This window comes from Schistocerca gregaria, unplaced genomic scaffold (assembly GCF_023897955.1).
Source record: "Schistocerca gregaria isolate iqSchGreg1 unplaced genomic scaffold, iqSchGreg1.2 ptg000397l, whole genome shotgun sequence".
In the NCBI taxonomy this organism is placed as follows: Eukaryota; Metazoa; Arthropoda; class Insecta; order Orthoptera; family Acrididae; genus Schistocerca; species Schistocerca gregaria.
The window spans coordinates 4,002,676-4,018,449 of NW_026061836.1; the positions used below are offsets into that span (position 1 = coordinate 4,002,676).

General features: G+C 42.5%; 1 non-coding gene across 1 annotated transcript; it reads right to left on the bottom strand.

Annotated features, from left to right (window-relative positions):
- Positions 1-8,622: 8,622 nt before the first annotated feature.
- On the bottom strand, positions 8,623-8,697 carry Trnat-ugu (transfer RNA threonine (anticodon UGU)). Its single transcript has one exon. It is a non-coding gene; the product is annotated as a tRNA-Thr (tRNA).
- Positions 8,698-15,774: the final 7,077 nt, after the last annotated feature.

Consider the following 15,774-nt stretch of genomic DNA (forward strand, 5'->3'; position numbering starts at 1 on the left):
ACTTGTCTACATTGAGATTCAATTGCCATTCCGTGCACCATGCGTAAATTCGCTGCAGATCCTCCTGCATATCAGTACAATTTTCCATTATTGCAACCTCTCGATACACCACAGCATCATCTGCAAAAAGCCTCAGAGACTTTCCGATGTCACTCACCAGGTCATTTATGAATATTGTGAATAGCAACGGCCCTATGACACTCCCGTGCGGCACACCTGAAATCACTCTTACTTCGGAAGACTTCTCTCCATTGAGAATGACATGCTGCGTTCTGTTATCTAGGAACTCCTCGATCCAAGCACACAACTGATCTGATAGTCCGTATGCTCCTACTTTGTTAATTAAACGACTGTGGGGTACTGTGTCAAACGCCTTGCGGAAGTCAAGAAACACGGCATCTACCTGTGAACCCGTGTCTAAGACCCTCTGAGTCTCGTGGACGAATAGCGCGAGCTGGGTTTCACACGGCCGTCTTTTTCGAAACTCATGCTGATTCCTACAGAGTAGATTTCTAGTCTCCAGAAAAGTCATTATACTCGAACATAATACGTGTTCCAAAATTCTACAACTAATCGACGTTAGAGATATAGGTCTATAGTTCTGCACATCTGTTCGACGTCCCTTATTGAAAACGGGGATGACCTGTGCCCTTTTCCAATCCTTTGGAACGCTTCGCTATTCTAGAGACCTACGGTACACCGCTGCAAGAAGGGGGGCAAGTTCCTTCGCGTACACTGTGTAAAACCGAACTGGTATCCCATCAGGACCAGCGGCCTTTCCTCTTTTGAGCGGTTTTAATTGTTTCTCTATTCCTCTGTCGTCTATTTCGATATCTACCATTTTGTCAACTATGCGACTTCAAGAGAAGGAAGCACAGTGCAGTCTTCCTCTGTGAAACAGCTTTGGAAGAAGACATTTAGTATTTCGGCCTTTAGTCTGTCATCCTCTGTTTCAGTACCATTTTGGCCACAGAGTGTCTGGACATTTTGTTTTGATCCACCTACCGCTTTGACATAGGACCAAAATTTCTTACGATTTTCTGCCAATTCAGTACATAGAACTTTACTTTCGAATTCACTGAAAGCCTCTCGCATAGCCCTCCTCACACTACATTTCGCTTCGCGTAATTTTTGTTTGTCTGCAAGGCTTTGGCTATGTTTATGTTTGCTGTGAAGTTCCCTTTGCTTCCGCAGCAGTTTTCTAACTCGGTTGTTGTACCACGGTGGCTCTTTTCCATTTCTTACGATCTTGCTTGGCACATACTCATCTAACGCATATTGTACGATGGTTTTGAACTTTGTCCACTGATCCTCAACACTACCTGTACTTGAGACAAAACTTTTGTGTTGAGCCGTCAGGTACTCTGTAATCTGCTTTTTGTCACTTTTGCTAAAGAGAAAAATCTTATTACCTTTTTTAATATTTCTATTTACGGCTGAAATCGTCGTTGCAGTAACCGCTTTATGATCGCTGATTCCCTGTTCTGCATTAACTGATTCAAATATTTCGGGTCTGTTTGTCACCAGAACGTCTAATATATTATCGCCACGAGTCAGTTCTCTGTTTAACTGCTCAAGGTAGTTTTCAGATAAAGCACTTAAAAATATTTCACTAGATTCTTTGTCCCTGCCACCCGTTATGAACGTTTGAGTCTCCCAGTCTATATCCAGCAAATTAAAATCTCCACCCAGAACTATAACATGGTGGGGAAATCTACTCGAAATATTTTCCAAATTATTCTTCTGGTGCTGAGCCACAACAGCTGCTGAGCCTGGGGGCCTATAGAGACATCCAATTACCATGTCTGAGCCTGCTTTAACCGTGACCTTCACCCAAATCATTTCACAATTAGAATCTCCGTCAATTTCCTTCGATACTATTGCACTTCTTATCGCTATAAACACGCCTCCCCCTTTACTGTCCAGCCTTTCTCTGCGATATACATTCTAATCGGAGTTTAGGATTTCATTACTGTTTACATGTGGTTTCAGCCAACTTTCTGTCCCTAGTACTATATGGGCGTTGTGACCGTTTATTAATGAGAGCAGTTCTGGGACCTTTCTATAGACGCTCCTGCAGTTTACTATTAGCACATTAATATTGTTATTCCCTGTCGCATTTTGCCTACTCCTGCCTTGCCGCGTCTCAGGAGGCGTCTTGTCGGGCCTAGGGAGGGAATTCTCTAACCTAATAAAAAGCCCATGTGCACTCCGCTACCCTCGTAGCCGCTTCCGGCGTGTAGTGCACGGCAGACCTATTCAGGGGGACCATACATTTCTCCACCCCATTGCGGAGGTCGAGAAATTTGCACCCCAGCTCTCCGAAGAATCGTCTGAGCCTCTGGTTTAAGCCTTCCACTCGGATCCAAACCAGAGGACCGCGATCGGTTCTGGGAACGATACTACAAATAGTTAGCTCTGATTCCACCCCGCGAGCGAGGCTTTCCGCCTTCACCAACTCCGCCAACCGCCTGTACGAACTGAGGATGACCTCTGAACCCAGACGGCAGGAGTCATTGGTGCCGACATCAGCAACAATTTGCAGTCGGGTGCACCCAGTGCTCTCTATCGCCGCCGGTAGGGCCCCCTCCACATCTCGGATGAGACCCCCCGGCAAGCACACAGAGTGAACACTGGCCTTCTTCCCCGACCTTTCCGCTATTTCCCTAAGGGGCTCCATCACCAGCCTAACGTTGGAGCTCCCAATAACTAATAAACCCCTCCCCCCGTGTGCCTGCTCGGACCTTGCTGAAGGAGCAACCACATGTCCATTCACAGGCAGAGCGGGCGATGCCACACGGCCAGCCTCCACATTGACCCTCCGCCTCGTGTGCCGCGAACGCCGCTGAACCCGCCACTCCCCTTGGGGAGCGGGTGGCCAGCCGCGCCCGGTACCCGCGAAGATGTCTCGACAGCAGGGACAGTGGGTGAAGCATCTAATACCTGGGGTGCACCATGCGACGCACCAGACTCCCCACTGCCGCTACACTCCGAGGCAGCAAAAGCCAAAACACACGGAAGAAGAAGTGACAAGTAAGAAAAATACAGTTAATACTTAAATTAAGGTAGCTCGCTGCACAGCAGACGTGAAGCAGACGGCGGTTAGGGCGACACATGAACTTACAACATAAAAGTAATAACAGATAAAAATACATGTTCATGAACCTGAGAGAAAATCAGTCCATAAGTTTAAGCAAACGCTATCAGCAGTACAATGAGAATCAGCTTAATTTTTCAATTAACTCCTCGACAGAATAGAAGGAGTGACCCATGAGGAAACACTCCAGTTTCGATTTGAAAGCGCGTGGATTACTGCTAAGATTTTTGAATTCGAGTGGCAGCTTATTGAAAATGGATGCAGCAGTATACTGCACACATTTTTGCACAAGAGTTAAGGAAGTCCGATCCAAATGGAGGTTTGATTTCTCCCGAGTATTAACCGAGTGAAAGCTGCTTATTGTTGGAAATAAACTAATATTGGTAACAAGAAACGACAATAAGGAATATACATATTGAGAGGCCAATGTCAAAATACCCAGACTCCCTGAACAGAGGTCGACAAGAGGTTCGTCAACTCACACCACTTTTTGCCCGAACCTCTCGTTTCTGAGCCAAAAATATCCTTCTAGAATGGGAAGAGTTACCCAAAAACATAATACCATACGACATAAGTGAATGGAAATAAGCAAAGTAGACTAATTTACTAGGCGAAGTATCACTCACTTTCGGTACCGTTCGAATAGTGAAAATGGCAGTATTAAGTCTTTGAACAAGATCCTGAACGTGGGCTTTCCACAACACCTTACTATTTATTTGAACACCTAGGAATTTGAACCGTTCAGTTTCACTAATCATATGCCTATGCTGTGATATTAAAACGTCAGGTTTTGTTGAATTGTGTGTTAGAAACTGTAAAAACTGAAGCTTACTGTGATTTAACGTTAGTTTATTTTCTACAAGCCATGGACTGAGGTCATGTACTGCACTACTTGAAACGGAGTCAATGTTGCACACAACATCCTTTACTACCAAGCTAGTGTCATCAGCAAACAAAAATATTTTAGAGTTACCCGTAATACTTGAAGGCATATCATTTATATAAATAAGGAACTATAGCGGCCCCAACACTGATCCCTGAGGAACCCCCTCCCCCTTGACAGTACACCACTCAGATCCCCCATCACACTGTATTACGTTCCCCCATTCCTGTAGATCGTTCCCTAATGCTCTTCCTGAAACACTGTACAACTTCTGATTCTGTCAGTTCTTTCAGGTCCCATCTCCTTAAATTCCCACCTTTTTCCAGTTTCTTCAGTTTTAATCTACAGTTCATAATCAATATATTGTGATCAGAGTTCACATTTGCCCCTGGAAATGTCATACAATTTAAAATATGGTTCCTAAATCTCTGTCTTACCATTATATAATCTATATGAAATATTGCAGTATCTCCAGGTCTCTTCCACGTATACAACCTTCTTTCATGATTTTTGAACCAAGTGTTAGTTATGATTAAGTTATGCTCTGGGCAAAAGCCTACCAGGCGGCTTCCTCTTTAATTTTTTACCCCCATTCCATATTCACCTACTACGTTTCCTTTTCTTCCATTTCCTACTGTCGAATTCCAGTCACCCATTAATATTAAATTTTCATCTCCCGTCACTATCTGAATGATTTCTTTTATCTCATCACACATTCCATCAATTTCTTCATCATCTGAGGACTACTTTTACGACTTTGGTAGGCGTGGGATTCGTGGGTATCTTGGCCACAACAATGCGTTCACTATGCTGTATGTAGTAGCTTACCCGCATTCCTATTTTTATTAATTATTAGACCTACTCATGCATTAGCTTCATATTAGCCTTCCTAATACTTAAATCTATATCCGATGTTAACAATGACGCCGGTGGATGGACTATCACGAAATTACTGACCGTCGAGAATGTCACAAATATAACCGACAAGCTAATGGGCCCTTCACAGGAAAAGGTTTTTTGCCAGAAAACGGGGAAAACTGAAACCCAGCAAATGAGTAAAAAAGTGTATATTCACTAACAAAAAAAATAGTGTACGCACACAACTTACACAACAATAGTCTGGGATTACTCTATTACGTAATACAGTTTTTGTGATTGTATCTTGCAGCTTTAGTTATTTTTAATTAAAAGAGGCTTTAAAAGGACAGAAAGAACGTGTTGGACTACGCTAGAGATCGTTCTGTTAGCAAAGTCTTTACTTTGTAATCACTTTCGTTGACTTCGGCAACTCTCAACAGAAATCTCCAACCTAACCGAGACAATGTGCTACGATACAGCCGAGATCACGACAAGAGAATGGGCTACATCACACTCGAAGTAAATGTATATAGGTAAGGATCCCCATGACCTGTATACGTCTGTTATAAAAAATCTCCAAGCCACTCTCCTCAAATAGACCGCAATCTTCTCTTTACCTTCAACTGTTACTATTTCAGAATTGAAAACCAGATTCAAAGAAAATTTGGCTACAAGGCACGAAACTAGAAAAATAAAAATAATAAAAGTGAGAACGTGAAACATGTTAGCGATAACCATAAACAGGAGATTTTACAGAAAATAAAATTGAGAATGGAAATTATTAATATTATGAACCGTTTAGGAACTCTAGGCTACGAAAGGGATGAAAACACATATCGAATAAGTGGTGGAAGAGTTAGTGTGTTTTAAGATTAAATCCAAACAAGAATTAGAGAAAAACATATCGACGCAAGGCCTCTATTACGAAAAATTGCTAAATCTCGAGACAAATTGTGTTCTTCTGTATTTGATGAAATGTTTTGGCCCCTAGTACGGATGAAACAGTATCTGCAATATCAACAGGAACTTCGGATATGTGTTTCATATTTCATCCAAGCCTGCAGTCAATAAATATTTAAACAAAATACTATAACAAAATACCACTACAGGGGAATTACTTACGGAGTAGTTCTTGGTAAAGAAACACAGGACACAATTACGTATGTGGGCTTAATACGAACTACAACTGTGTTTATAAATCGCTATAGTTGCCTTGGACTAACGTCGAGCGAATATCAGTATAACCTGTACGCTTTTCAAAGCTGTTATCCATGAAAAAGCTAAACCACGTATCGCGAACAAAATACTATTTAACACCGAAACAATGATATTAGCTGACAATGGGCACAGACTTTAGTCAATGGGCACTGTTGAAAATTTGTGCCAGACCAGGATTAGCACCCGAGTCCCCTGGTTACTAGGGAGAGGCAATGATCACTGTGTCCGAATTACACAGTGGTCAACAGAATATCACGAACTGCCAGAGCATGCCGTTCGTTAGATCCAAATTCTCAATTTCTCCATACACTACTAATGCACTGCTCCTTGAACATAATCCTCCTCCCCTTAATTATACAGTACATGGCCAAAAAAACAGACACCGAATATATGCAAACTTGGCCTTACGAACATTGCAGACGTCGTCTATGTAACACACGTCAAACTTCAAAGAATTTACCAATTCGTTGCATTGTTTACTATAGACCACAAATCAAGTAACGTAAAAAAAGCACTGCGTCTATTGAGATCATGATTCAGAGTTTTAAAAAAACTAATAAGTCGCCTACATATTACAGTTGCTTCCAAAAGAGGAGAACCATTATTTTCCCACAAAAGGAAATATAGTTAAAATGACGCTTCTATTTCGGTTAGTTTATGCGGTTACTAAAATTTGCCGTGAAAGTTACATAGTGGACTCTACCCTCCCCCCACCAGAAACGTAGTTATCGTGGCTGTTGTGAGACTTTTGTACACAGTTAGAGAAAGTGTGTTAAATGTGGCGCGGACGGAAACACTAGGCTACGCTACAGGGCAATCTGCTCGCACAACGTTTAGTCGGCATTCATAATCGTTGGGGTAAACAACTCTCAATCAAATTACCACCTTCCAACCTAACTTAGATCCCGGGCTACACTACCAATCGGCCTGTCATCACAACCAAATATTCATTGAGTGGGGGTGGGGGGATTTCCTGTATCTCTAGGAAAAACTGTCAGTTTTGTCAGACTCAACAGCAAGATTTACCAATGGTAAACACTTTTTAGACGGCTCGTAATTTTAGAATAGTCCTCTTCGTCTTACTTGGCATAAATTGTTCGCTGGCGTCCCAGCAGCTAGCTCCCTCAGTGTCTGCTTCTGCCATCGCACCACGCCAGTCTGCTGTTGTCCTAGCAGACCGAACGCACCGCACATCCGACACCTTCGGAACCACTCACTGGCCAGTTAGTAACTGAGCGGAACACTGTTTACATCGTGAAAGGAAAACTATGCAAAGATGTACACTTAAATGGCACGACTGAGTAGCACACACACAGTAAAATCTGAGGAATGTCCTTCGACACGCGCAGAACGAAAGTCTTCTCGCGAACGTACAGCGTCTCTGAAAAAAAATCTAGTGACTATATTCCGGCGTTACGGCCAGGTTCTCATACAAATGAGCAAAAAAGGGTAAATTTGAAATTTTTTTTGAGACAATGAAAATACATTCGAACGATCTGTTTGGGAATTACGAGTGACAATACTATGAGCTTAATTTTAGATTTTCAATAAAAAATGGCGCCCGTAATTATGATTTGATCAAGGGCTTGTGAGACTGGAGTACGCAGAGTGCGTGCAGTGTGGCACCTCAGATGTTACCTGAATTCAGAAATGGGTAACATCAGTTGATACTACATTATTTCTCTGAACTTGAAAATGGATAACATCAGTCGATAATACATAAAATTAATGGGAGCGCATACCTAACCGCAATGAAACAACCTTAAATTTAACGATACAGTGCTAATTCGAACTTTGAGTTCGATTTTGAGGGGTTTGTTTCACTCCTTATGCCTACACAAAAATTAGTTAATATTAACAAATGTCATATTATAGCTATAAGTTCCTAAGAAAAGTGTTTACTTTTAGGGGTCAGAGGTAGAAGTTAAGAGATCGAACCACTTTTAATTTATGCTGCATGCCGTTCTGAGAAAATCGTTACTCGAAAAAAAAAAAGTGTTCAAAGTTTAGGGAAAACATTTAGTTATATTATTACTTCGATTTGCATGAACTGAGTGTTACACATATATTCTTAATGTCGCTGAAAACGAATCTGAAGTCAGATTTTCAATATTCAAAACAGCTAATCCAATACGGAGGGCAAACGATTATGTTTTGACCAATTTTTACCAAAAATGTATTTTCGTTATTTACGTTTAGTCTGCAATTCAAGGAGTATTTATCAGCCCTTCCTCTACCTCTGATTGTTCCCAGACAGCAACTTCCTGTTCTTCTTGGCAGGAAAAGCCGATCTGTCTAAGCTGGATATGCAGCACTCGGCAGCCTGCACTTGATATTCGTCCGTATTTTCGGTGAGTATGTTTGCATGCATTCTGCAGTATGAATCCTTTTGAGCACGTGCGACACGGGACGAGTTATCATCTACATCTATATGGATACCCTGCAAAACACATTTAAGTGCCTGGCAAAGGGTTCATCGAATCACCTACACAACTGATAATTAATTGAAACCCTCAGCTGCCGACAGGTGTTGTTGATATACTTCGATGGGGACAGCTGAAAAGTGTGCCGCTACTGGGACTCGAACCCAGGATCTCCTGCTTACAAGGCAGACGCTCAATCCATCTGAGCTATCGAGGGCACAAATGAACAGCACGACTGCAGGAATTTATCCCTCGCACGCTTCCCGTGAGACTCACATCCCCAACCGTCCACAATCCGATTACGTAATGTACTTAATAGGTATTTGTCCATCCACTCATTACTGGCTCACACTAAGGTGACGATTCCCGTAAGATTTCAGGTAGCCTGTGCGCATTCGCACAGACGAAGGTCAATGGCTGGGTGACGTTTAACCATAGATATGAAGATAGTAACTGTTCTAGAAAGAACAGGCGCCACTGACGACCGTGCAGCTCTTCTAGAATACATGATAGACCGGCCGATGTGGCCGAGCGGTTGTAGGCACTTCAGTCGGGAGCCACGCGACCGCTACGGTCGCAGGTTCAAATCCTGCCTCGAGCATGGATGTGTGTGATGTCCTTAATTTAGTTACGTTTAAGTCGTTCTAAGTTCTAGGAAACTGATGACCTCAGATGTTAAGTCCCAAAGTGCTCAGAGCCATTTGAACCATCAGTCCGTATGTTTGCACACTACTTACAGTAACTTATGCTAAGGACAACACACACACAACCATGCCCGAGGGAGGACTCGAACCTCCAACGGGGGGAGCCGCGCGAACCGTGACAAGGCGTTGGACACATGGCGGGTACCCCGCGCGGCTCATGGCAGCCGTGACACTGCTTCAAACAATGGACTGTAGAAACTTTTGTAAAGCACGGATTAAAAAAAAAAAAACCTTTCCGTTCCAGGAGTCTAGACAAGTACACCTTTAAAAAATGCAACTACAAAGAAATTGAATTTTCGAACGGGGCAGGGCTTAAAACTTTGAAGAGTTAAATTTTAATGGCCGTTCTCTTGTATGCAAATAGTTTCACAGTAGAAATTTCTCTAGTTTTATTTATTTATTTATTTTTTGCTGTAGGTAAAGAAGGATAGGATTCTGAGAAGGGGGAAGGGGGGGGGGAATCTCGCCTCTCCCACCTTGGAATTCTCAGTACAGAATTTTTATTCATTACGAGATTCTCAGCCACTTGCAGAAGTGATTTCGCGTGATTCTGCAAAACTTTTCCTTTAGCCAATCGTAGCAACTATAGGATTCCGTTGCTGCTGCATGACATGCTTCGGAACTTAAACTGACCAACTTATTTGCATAAAGAGCTAGCTTATCATCCGCTTCTTTACTTACTTAGACCGTTCATGGTCTGCAAAGCATTTTTTCTTTAATCGTTTTTTTTATGTCTTTTATAAACTGCAACACTTTCTAAACCTTTCTAAACTTAACGCCGTTGAAGCATGGTCTTTTGCTGAATGACCAAAAAGCAATGCTGACAGCTGGGGTCCAAGGTTTTTGTTAATCAAGCCGTTTGTATTCTTGTTTGTATAACGCATATTTCTTTATATCTAATTGAGAAGTGAAATACCGGTTTTCGTAGATGCAGATTTAAAATATTTTAATATAACGCAATAAATATTTCATTAAAATTTTCATCCCCTTATGCTCGAAGTTAAAAACCAGTGAAACACGTAGTTTTTAAAAATTGTAACAGATTAGCCGAATACGAATTCTCAGATATGCTTTCATAATGCTTTCATAATGAACCATTTTCAGAAACGTGGAGCCGGATCTGGGGGTGAATTTCCTTCTCTCCGAGACACCCGGCTTCTTCTTCGACTTAGCCGGCAAACAGGCCGAGGACGCCGGGTGGGGACCGAATATGCAGCAGTTTGTGGATGGCGACGTCGTCACTGGCTGTTGCCTTCGTGCGGGCCTCTTGTGTAAAGGGGGAGCCAACCGTGGCCAAGTGAAGGTCTGTATTCCACAGGAACGAGTTAGCATGGCACTCAGATATTTCCACGAGTCGGCGGACGGGGGTCATTTGGGGTTCTTCAAGACCTTGAACCGAGTTCGGGAATACATGTTTTGGCCCAACCTATATCGCGATGGCAGGCGATTTCTTGGCAACTGTGTCCAGTGTAAGCGCGGTAAGCCCGATATGGGGCCGCACAGAGAACTACTACAGTCGCTTAGGGAGCAGTGTCCTCTGGACCGCGACTCAAAGATCGAAACAACGATCGACGGAAACTGGTGCCAGAAACGCACCAGCTCACTCTATTTCATCCCCTTAGGGGTTGAACTTCCAAAAACACCGAAACACGTATTTTCTTATTTGTAGCCTTGAAGTCAAATACCAATTTTCGTAGATGTAGCCTTAAAAATACTTTCATAGTTCTTCCATAATTATTTATCTCAAAATAAAATGTTCATCCACTATTTCACCTCATAGAGGTTAAATTCCCAAAGATACTGGAACACATATTTCTTTATTTCTGACCTAGAAACCAGATACAAATGTTCGTATGCCTAGCTTCATAATTACCTTAATAGCTACATGATTCAGAAATCCTTTCATGTCCTGTGTCTCCCCCTTAGAGTGGAATTTTGAAATATGCAGTATAAGCGGTATAAGATCAACACTCTTTCCAAATCTCAAGGTTTATTTTCCTTGGCGGTCTGGACTGTGTGAGTTTCATAGTAATAGTCCTCCACACACACACACACACACACACACACACACACACACACACACCACTACCAATGCCACCACCACCTCCTGGGGAAATTTCTGCAGACACCCTTGTTCCACTGCAGTCATATTTTGCCGACGACCTACATTTAGCAGCGTGGGAGGGATAGTGTCGTGCAACAGACAGTATACTCAGTAGACAACGAACTGTTCGTTGTGAAATCAGCGACATATTAACCGAGACTGACACAGAAGGTGCTGAAGGTGAAGCACACTAGACTCGTGTCTACCACGGCTTCAAATAGTATCGATTTACTATGAACGGAAGTTCCGAAAAGTGAGCAAGTAATTTTACAGTAAATTCAGTACCGATGGTGAGGATATACAACGAAAAACATTTCTATAAAATTTCAGAAATAATGAAATATTCCACTCAAGTCGCGTGACAGAAAACGCAATGGATATGCTTGCACTTAAGACGGAAGGCCCTACGTGCTTACGCAGGCTTACGACAGATCGCAAAATTCGGCAGTAGGCGTAAGCCAACCTCTTGTGCTGCCATCTGTTATTGATGCCAGGCATCAAGGTCTCAGTAGTACGACCATCCACTGGAGAGTAGTTTGCTTTGTAAGCACTCCGTCTTCAGGCCACGAGTGACCTACTGGGACAGCACCATCCGACCGCCGTGTCATCATCCGTGGAGGATGCGAACAGGAGGGGCGGGGGTCAGCACACTGCTCTCCCGGTCGTTATGTTGGTATTTTTTGACCGGAGCCGCTACTATTGGGCCGAGTAGCTCCTCGATTGGCATCATGAGGCTGAGTGCACCCCGAGAAATGGCAAGAGCGCATGGCGGCCTGGATGATCACCCATCCAAGTGCCTTCAACGCCCGACAACGCACTTAACTTCGGTGATCCCACGTGAACCGATGCAACCTCCGCGGCAAGGCCGTTGCCGCAGATATTTTACAGTAGTTGCTTACGTTTCATAATTATCTAGTTTACGGGGAAAATGTAAAAAAGGCGATTGTCAACGAAGCTACAACTAATCTGAATTTCTGGTTAGTTATCAAGTGGTCTTGTGTGCGAGCCTGAATTTTTCATCCTTTGCGGTGGGAATGATTCAAACCCGTCATGTTCTTCTTATGAAGTGTTCTATTTATTTTGCACACAATGATCGTTTGTAGTTGTCTTGAGTTACTAGGTTCATAAATTTTTGTTTGGCGCACGTATCATAACTGAGATTTGCGCTTAATGGCTGAAGGTGAATTAGCGTAATGAGTAGTAGCGAATGTTACAGTAACATGTTTGTAAATTATTTCAGGTAAATTACGTTAGTCGTGTAATATTATCCGTATACCAGTACAGTATATGGGCCAATTACGTTAGTCATGGAATACTATCCGTATAAGACTATGTCACCTTGGTGTCCCGGAATTTGCTTCAATTTTGGAATCCACGAAAGAACTGGAAATTTTCCTTTACACAGCTTTCCATATAATTTCTATTACAGTGATTCAGTCTTGCCTGTCACTCGACTTTTCTGACTGTGAAATAAATTCTATCGCTCAGGTGCTTATTACCTCTTCGTGTTTCCATTTGCCGATATTGCGCATAAACACATATCTCAAAGTTGCTATGGACATTGATGGAGCGACACACTTTTCTATGGCGACTCTGCAGTTTATAGATAGAAAAACCGATCAGTTAAAACGACATGGGTATTTTAGTTCTGAATAACCGATGTCTTTCAGTATTTGTTTGCTCTCGGTTATAACAAGTATCTTTTCATTTTTTCCTGATAACCACGTAAAAACAGATATATCAATTAGCCACAGATGTCGTAGTAAAATTTTTAGTTTTCAAATAAACCTTTTTAAAAAAAGACGAGTAATTTTTATTCGTAAGATTTCCATAGCACTGAAATACGGCGTTATTACAGAAAAAAATGGGAAAAGTTATGTATGCCACTTTAATAACACTGCTGATAGAAACGAGCAACAAATGGATTGGTCCAACATTGCCGAGACAATACTGTGCCTGTTATACAAGCAGAGCGCGAGACTGGACACAGTTTCTCGCTGTTGTCGAACGTCAGTTGTAACATAGAATGGCACCATCTGGAAGTCTGGAAGTATTTTACGATATGCGGTACGAGTGAAGAACAAAGTTAGATTTGGTCGACTTGCGACATCATACAAGGAAAAAAGTTAAAATTTAACAAATCATTCATAGTTCTGGATAAAAGTAGAAAGTGCCTGATCTGCTGCTGTGTCTACGTAGTATGCCGTTATCTGCTTTTAGCCCTTAAAAACAGAGAAATTAAAACGAAAAAGAGAGTTCTCCTGCCGCAGTTTTCACTCTTTATCGCTGGACTATACGTAATGCCTGCATAGTGCTGTGATAACCGATTACAATATAATTTTTGAGCAGAGCTTCTAAAAACTATAATCAGTAGGATAATATTGCCCGTTTTCTGTAGTATAGAAGCACTCGCCAGCAGCGAAGATCGGACAAAGTTTTATTTGACTATTTAATTTAAAGAAATTAGAATTATATTAATATCGTCAGTTGCTCGCGGGCGTTGATAAATATCAACGTGGACAGTGAAAATGTGTGCCGCGACCGGGACTCGAACCCGGGATCTCTTGCTAAAATGACAGACGCTCTATCCATCTGAGGCACAGAGGACACAGTGTATGGTTCGACTGCAGGGACTATCTCGCGCACGCCTCCTGCGAGACTCACATTCTCACCTTGAATGTCCATACACTACAGTCGTAGAGTCCCACTCCAACACACTCATTCCTCGTGGAAGACATGTCCATATCAATATAAGTATATGGTTCTGGCAATACCAGCCATGACCTTCTTCTGTGAAGATGCACACGTATTCCCCCGAACTGGACTTGGTAAGAATGTGTTCCACGAGTAATGAGTGTGTCGGTGTGGGACACTACGAATGTAGTGTGTGGACATGCAAGGTGAGAATGTGAGTCTCGCGGGAGGCGTGCGCGAGATAGTACCTGCAGTCACACTATCGTCTGTGCCCTCGGTGGCTCAGATGGGCAGAGCACCTGCCATGTAAGCAGGAGATCCCGGGTTCGAGTCCCAGACGTGCACACATTGTCACCTGTCGCCGTTGATATATATCGACACACGTGAGCAGCTGACGGTATTAATATAATTCTAATTTCGTTCTGAACGGCTGCAGGTCATCATAAGGGTATTTAATTTGACATTTTGATTCCATTTATCAAGAAACTGAGAAAGTAAAAATTGTTTAATCTTTGTTTGATTTCTACGTTTACTAGAGAAAATAATGTAAATAAAAGACTGAAAATCGGTTATTACAAGAACTGGTATTGTGACGGGCTTTAACAATTAGCTTAAAGAAGGGTTGGGAAACTGATAAGAGCCGAAAACCAGTTATTTCAGCGATAACCAACATTCCCACTGGTGTTCTGAGTGGTAAGATTGACGCACAAGGACAACAAGAACAGTTTCTCAGAAAGGTTACTGGAGCTCTGATGTTCTCAAAATGAACGGGCCAGCCATTGGCGTCTGCGAGGGTGAAGGGGAGGGGGAGGGGAGGAGGTCGGGAGGGGAGGATAGGCAAAAGGGCACTTTCACCCGTCGCCCCTAACCATCCTTGGAATCTGGAGTAAAGAGTTTTTATTCGTTACAGTATACTCATACTCTTCCAGATAAGAATTCTCCACAATACTGCTAAACCTTAGCTTTGGCCAGTTGTAGCGCTTATAGAGTTAGGGTCTTGTAGCTTGATGCACCTCGTAACTGACCAGCTGATTTGTACACAGAGTGCCAGTCTCAGAATCATGCACTCCAGCCCCGACCCGCCTTCCCCCCTCCCCACCACTGGAAATATTTCTGCAGACTCCAGTCTGCCACTGTGCATATATTTTGATAACATCCTGGTTTTAATAGCATCGAAGGAACAGCATTGTGCAGTAAAAGGGTAGACCTAGCACAGAACACACCATTCACAATGAAATGCATCACTTAGTAGATGGTGAAGTACTCTGAAGCTAGCCAGATAGAAACAGAACCTCCTGGCACTGCATCTAACCCAAATTCTAATCTTACACTAATCTCTTGTATGTACCTACCACGCCCTCAAAGAGCCAACGATTTACTATTATCAGAAGTTCCGAAAAATGAGGAAGAAATTGACCCACACTTTTTTGCGTTGTTTATTATTTCGATTACACCATAAAGGGAATGGACTTGTAGCCACAGGTTACACAAGCGATAGATGGTTTAAAATACATAAAAAGAGATGACAATAAGAAACGCTTTTTAAAAACACAATGATGCACGGCTTTTACGATTTTTACAGGAAAAAAATGGATGACAAAATAAAGGTTTTTCAAAAATACGCTGGTAGACAATATTGGGGATTTTTTATCTTTATAGATGACTAGCGGAAAAGCTTGGTGTTGACCAGGCATTTATTTAGAGCTGTGCGTCCACGTCCGTACTATGCAGCGTCTGGCCTTGTCCTGAGTTTTTATGACGTATCTCCCGAAACATTGAAACCTTCCCGTCTA